At 38.3% G+C, this 6,390-nt stretch overlaps 1 pseudogene; it reads right to left on the reverse strand.

Moving 5' to 3' along the window:
* Positions 1 to 185: 185 nt before the first annotated feature.
* Positions 186 to 5,594, reverse strand: LOC136118377 (large ribosomal subunit protein uL23 pseudogene; annotated as a pseudogene).
* Between the last annotated feature and the right edge of the window lie 796 nt (positions 5,595 to 6,390).

Raw genomic sequence — 6,390 nt, forward strand, 5'->3', positions numbered from 1 at the left:
GGCTTCCATAAAATTTAATCTTCACGCCACAATACAACTTATCATCAGTTAGCAGTTTTGTTTGCCTTCTGACAATTTAGAAGGACTTTCACACGATGATTTAGTAGGTCGAAACCTGGGTTTTTTTGTGTGTGTTTTTTTATGGGGAAAACTTTGGTATTTAGAATTAGCCAGCTGACCTCAGTTTAGATGATCCCAATTTTGTTGGCGATATCCAAAGCATCATAGTCAGGACCCAGTTCAACATATGCCTTCTTCTCTCCATCAGGCCTGATCAGGGTGTTGACCTTAGCCACGTCAATGTCATAGAGCTCCTTCACAGTCTGTTTAATCTGGTGCTTGTTGGCCTCGACATCCACAATGAACACCAGTGTGTCGCTGTCTTCTATTTTCTTCATGGCTGACTCAGTGGTCAGGGGGAACTTGACGATGGCGTAGTGGTCAAGCTTGTTGCTCCTAGGGGCGCCCTTCCGAGGATATTTGGGCTGCCTCCTGAGCCTCGGTATTTTGGGCCATCGGAAGGTAGGTGACGTCCGGATCTTTTTTTCGTGGCTGTGGATGCTTTCAACACTGCTTTCTTGGCCTTCAAAGCTTTTGCTCTGGCTTCAGCTTTGGGAGGGACAGGAGCTTCCTTCTTCGCCTTACGTGCCACCTTTGTGCAGTCAAAACCCGTTTTTAAAGTTACCCAGATGGTTATATCTAGGTGGAGGGATTTGGGTTTTAAATATATCTATATACATAGTTATTTTTAAATATATACATAAATATATACATAGACATATTTGTGTTTCCTCCAGTGATTCATCAGAAGGATCCACAAGACCCAATAGCAGGTTATATACTCACTGGGATTTATGATAAAGATATAGAGTAAAAGCAGCAGGAGAAAGACATGCATTAATGGCATCCAGAGAGGTTCAAAACAGGCTTCCGATGACCTTCCTTCTGGGAGGTCACACAGGAGTACTCTTTCTCTTACTGTTGACTATGAACACGTGTGAAATGTCTTTGCGCATAGAAGCTGTTTGAGTCTCAGAGTCTAAAGCTTTTATGGGGAGCTGGTCACATAGGTATATCCTGTTATGCAACCAACCATGACAACCGAAACTCAGGACCTTAATAATGAAACCAGGTGCAGATCGTAGATTTTGATGTTTGTGCAAAGCAACCTGACAAGCAGGTATGACACAGTCCATTGCTCCAGGTGTGTATAAGAAACCCATCAATCACTAACAAAAAGAACACTCTAAGCCCACATTCCCAGTGGTTGGCCAAGGGTTAATCATGGGTCCTTGAAGACAGGTAGGGAGTAGGCAACCAGACCTGCTGTGTTAACTCTTTCCTCACAGTCTGAATTTTCTTAAATGTCTATAATTCACCTCTGTTACTTTGGTAATCAGAAAAGTAACTAATAATATAAAGGCATCTGTAGTTAATGATTTTCCTTTTTAGTCATTTAATGATGCTGCTTTGTAATCGCAGTACATTTTCCTGTAATCAGCAGAGCTGCTGAGAGAAGTCAAGTCACCTTGCTAAACACTTCATGGATGGCCATCAGAGCCTTCATACTCTTTGGGAAAACCATAATAACAGGCTGGGACAGAGCATGTGAGACCTAGAAGGAACCACAGCAACACCTACTTCAACTTTCCCATCTTAGAGATGAGGAAGTAGGAATACTGAGCAGTGAAAGGACTCACCCGAAGTTCTAAATCTGAGGTCTTTCAATTAAAAACCTCTCTTGGTGGGGGTGGTGGTGGGAGGAATTGGGAGATTGGGATTGACACATATACACTATTGATACTATGTATAAAATAGACAACTGGGCTTCCCTGGTGGCGCAGTGGTTGAGAGTCCGCCTGCCGATGCCGGGGACACCGGTTCGTGCCCCGGTCCGGGAGGATCCCACATGCCATGGAGCGGCTGGGCCCGTGAGCCACAGCCGCTGAGCCTGCGAGTCCGGAGCCTGTGCTCCGCAAAGGGAGAGGCCACAGCAGTGAGAGGCCCGCGTACCGCAAAAAAAAAAAAAAAAAAAAAAAAAAATAGACAACTAATGAGAACATACTGTGTGTAGCACAGGGAACTCTAATGCACTGTGGTGAACTAAATGGGAAGGAAATCCAAAAAAGAGGGTATATATGTATATGTATAGCTGATTCACTTTGCTGTACAGTAGAAACTAACACAACATTGTGAAGCAACTATACTCCAGTAAAAATTAATAAAAAACAAACAAAACAGAAAAACAAAAAAAAAAACACCTCTCTTGGTACTCCTGAAGTGGGATAAGGCAATGTCTGCTCAGTTGCTTCTGTCTTTAACTTGGGCAGAAACTGGGGGAGCCCTGCCTGGTGGGACTGCCTGCACCGAGTGTGCACAGTCCAATCTCCTTTGGTCTACATAGAGGCTTCCCATCTTTTGCCAGCCCCTTTCTTCTCCAGTGGCCCTATAGAAGCACCATGACTCTGTATCTAGAGCCTTACCCATGCAGTGCCAATGGTCTGGTTTAGAACCTTGCAAGAGATTAGTTTCAGCTTTACTAAAATTTCTCTTTCTTTCCCCTTCAGTTATTCTCTTGTAGTTGGGGAGGGGTGGTGTCTCTGTCTCCCCTGGACTTTAAATTCCTTGAAGGCCTCCTGGAATCATGTTATCAAGTGGTTATGATTGTGGGTAGTGAAGTCAAATGGTCCAGGGTTCACATACTGGCTTAGCATCTCACTGGCTTGTGTAATCTGAGTGAACTACTTAATGGAAACAATAGTACCTCCCTCATAAAGTTACCGGGAATGAAAGGAGGTAGTAACTCTTAACTAGCATAGTGTTTGGCATTTAAAAATGTTCAATAAATATTGGCTATTATTTTTAAAGTAAGTACTCCATTTATTTTGGAAAACTCTATTCTCTGATCTTTCTACTCTTTTTTTTTTTTTTTGTCTTTGCTGCGAGGCATGTGGGACCTTAGTTCCCCCACCAGGGATTGAGCTTGCACCACCTGCAGTGGTAACTCGGAGTCCTAACCAGTGGACCACCAGGGAATTCCCTAAGCAGTTTTATTGAAGTAATTGAGATGTAATATACACTGTACATGTTTAAAGTATATAATGTCATAAGTTTTAACAGGTACACATCTGTGAAACCATAATCAAGTTAATGAACATATCCATAACCCCCCAAAGTTTCCTTATATCTTTTGTAATCCATTTACTTGTCCTCAGGTAACCACTATCTACTCTCTGTCTCTACAGATTAGCTTGCATTTGCTAGAATTGTATATAAATGGAATCATATAGTATGCACTATTTTTCTGGCTTCTTTCACTCAGCATTATTTTGAAATTCATCTATATTGTTGAGTGTATCTATCAGTTGCTTAGTAATTTTCCACTGTTGAGTATATCAAATGCTAGGTAGATATACCCCAATTTGTTTATCCACTCACCTACTGCTGGATATTTGGGTTGTTTCAGTTTTGAAATGTTAGAAATAAAACTACTATGAACATTTGTGTACAAGTCTTTATATGGGCACAAACTTATGTTTCTCCTGGGAGTAGAATGGGTGGGTCATAAGGTAGGTAAATGTTAAATTTTTCAAGAAACTGCCAAATTAGTTTCCAAGTGGTTGTACCATTTTCCATTCCCCTTAGTAGCATATGAGAGTTCCAGCTGCTCCACATTGATGACAATAGTTGGTATGATCAGTCTTTTTAATTTTGGATATTCTAATAGGTATGTAGTAGTATCTCTTTATGATTTTAATTTTAATTTCCCTAATGAGTAATGATGTTGAGCATTTTAAAATGTGCTCTTTTTCGCCATATATATGTGTGTGTGTGTATATATATATATATATATATATATATATATATATATATATATATAATTTTTTTGTGTGTGTGTGGTACGTGGGACTCTCACTGTTGTGGCCTCTCCCATTGCGGAGCACAGGCTCCGGGCGCGCAGGCTCAGCGGCCACAGCTCACGGGCCCAGCAGCTCTGCGGCATGTGGGATCCTCCCGGACCGGGGCACGAACCCGTGTTCCCTGCATCGGCAGGCGGACTCTCAACCACTGTGCCACCAGGGAAGCCCCATATATCTTTTTGATGAATTATCTGTTCAAATTGTTTACCCAATATTGATGGGGTTTTGTTTTCTTATTTTTGAGTTTTGAGACTTTAAAAATATATTGTGTATATAAATCCTTTATGTGACTTACAAATATTTTCTTGAAGTCTGTAACTTGTCTTATTATTCTCCTAGCACTGTCTTTCAAAGAACAGAAATTCTTAATTGTAAAGAAATACAATTTATCAATTTTTTCTTTTATGGGTCATGCCTTTGGTATTATGATCCAAGGTCACAAACATTTCTCCTATGTTTTCCTCTAGAAGTTTTATAGTTTTAAGTTTTACATGTAGGTCTATAAATGTTAGGTTAATTTTTGTGTATGGTGTGAGATATGAATCAAAGTAGTTTTTTTTCCCCCCTTGGATAGGCAATATTTCAGCACTGTTAAGACAATCCTTTCTCTACTAAATCACTTTCACATGTTTGTTGAAAAATCAATTTACCATATATGTGTAGGTCTGTTTCCACACTCTATTTTTCCCCCAGTGATCTGTCTTCATGTCAATACTATACTGTCTTGATTACCGTGTCTTTTCCAAAGTTGTTTAGCTATTAGATTTTTTTCATTTTCAAATAAAATTTAGAATTAGGTTGTCAAGTTTTATACAAAAAACCTGCTGGGGTTTTGATTAGAATAGCATTGAATCTATATGTAAATTCAGGGTGAATTGACATCTTAACAATACTGAGTATTCTGGTCCACAAATATAGAGTAGCTCTTTATTTATTGAGGTCTCCTTTAATTTCTCTCAGCTATATTTTGTAGTTTTCAGTGTACAGGACATGCACTTCTGTCAATTTTATTGTTCTGCATTTGACATTTTTGCTACTAGGGTAAATGGTACGATTTTTAATTTCAGGTTTCAGTTGTTTACTAATATATTGATATACAGTTGATTTTTATATGTTGAACTTATATCCAGGAGTCATGCTAACCTCACTTATTATTTTTATAAGCTATTTTTGTAGACTCCATAGGATTTTCTGCATCGACAATCATGTCCTCTATGAATAGTTTTAATACTTTCTTTTCAATTTGATTGTCTTTTATTTCTTTTCCTTGCCTTATTATACTGGCTTGAACCAGTACAATATTAAATAGAAGTGATGAAAGCAGACATCCTTCCCTTGTTCCTAATTTTAGAGGGAAGGCATTCAGTCTCTTACCATTTAGTATGATGTTAGCTATAGATTCCCTATAACAGGTTGAGGAAGTTCCTTTCTATTCTTAGTTTGCTAAGAGGTTTTTTTCTTTTAATCAAGAATTGATGTTGGATTTTGCCAAGTATTTTTCTGTGTCTACTGATACGATTATGATTTTTTTCCTTTTTAGTCTTTAATATGGTGAATTACATAGATTGATTTAATAATAGCTTTACTAAGACATAATTCATAGAGCATAAACTTTACCCTTTTAGAGGGTACAATTCTGTGGATTTTACTATATTCATAGAGCTGTGCACCCATTACTGCAATCAAAATGCCATAACATTTTCTTTACCCCAAAGAGAAACTCTGTACCTATTAGGAGTCATTCCCTACTTACCCCCTGTCCCCAGGCCCTGGCAACCACAATCTACTTCTACGGATTTGCTAATTCTGGACATTTCATATGAATGGAATCATACTCAGTGTGGTCCTTTGTGACTAGGCTTCTTTTGACTTAGCATGTTTTCAAGGTTTATGTTATAGCGTATATCAGTATTTCATTCCTTCTTATGGCTGAATAATATTCTATAGTATGGATATACCATATTTTGTTCATCTATTTATCAGTTGATGGACATTTGGGTTTTTCTACTTTTTGGCTATTACGAATAATGTTGCTATGAACATTTGTGTACAGTTGTGTGTGTAGACATATGTTTTCATTTTTCTTGAGTATATACCTAGGAGTGGAATTACTGGGTCATATGGTGACTCTGGGTTTAACCTCTGAAGAAATTGCCAGGCTGTTTTCCAAGCGGCTGTACAATTATGGGAAGGTTTTAAACTACAACTTCAATTTCTTTAAAAGATAGGGCTATTTAGATTATTTATTTCATCTTGGGTGAGCACTGATAGTTTATGTCTTCCACAGAATTTGTCACTTTCATGTAAGTTGTTGAATTTATTGGCATGAAGTTGTTGATATTTCCTTATTCTTTTAGTATCTGCAGAATGTGTAGAAATGTCCTCTCTTTCATTCCTAATATTGGTAATTTGTGTTTTCTTCCTTTTTTTTTCCCTGATCAATCTAGCCTAGGTTTAACAATGCTATTGA

The sequence above is a fragment of the Phocoena phocoena genome, chromosome 2 (assembly GCF_963924675.1).
Source record: "Phocoena phocoena chromosome 2, mPhoPho1.1, whole genome shotgun sequence".
In the NCBI taxonomy this organism is placed as follows: Eukaryota; Metazoa; Chordata; class Mammalia; order Artiodactyla; family Phocoenidae; genus Phocoena; species Phocoena phocoena.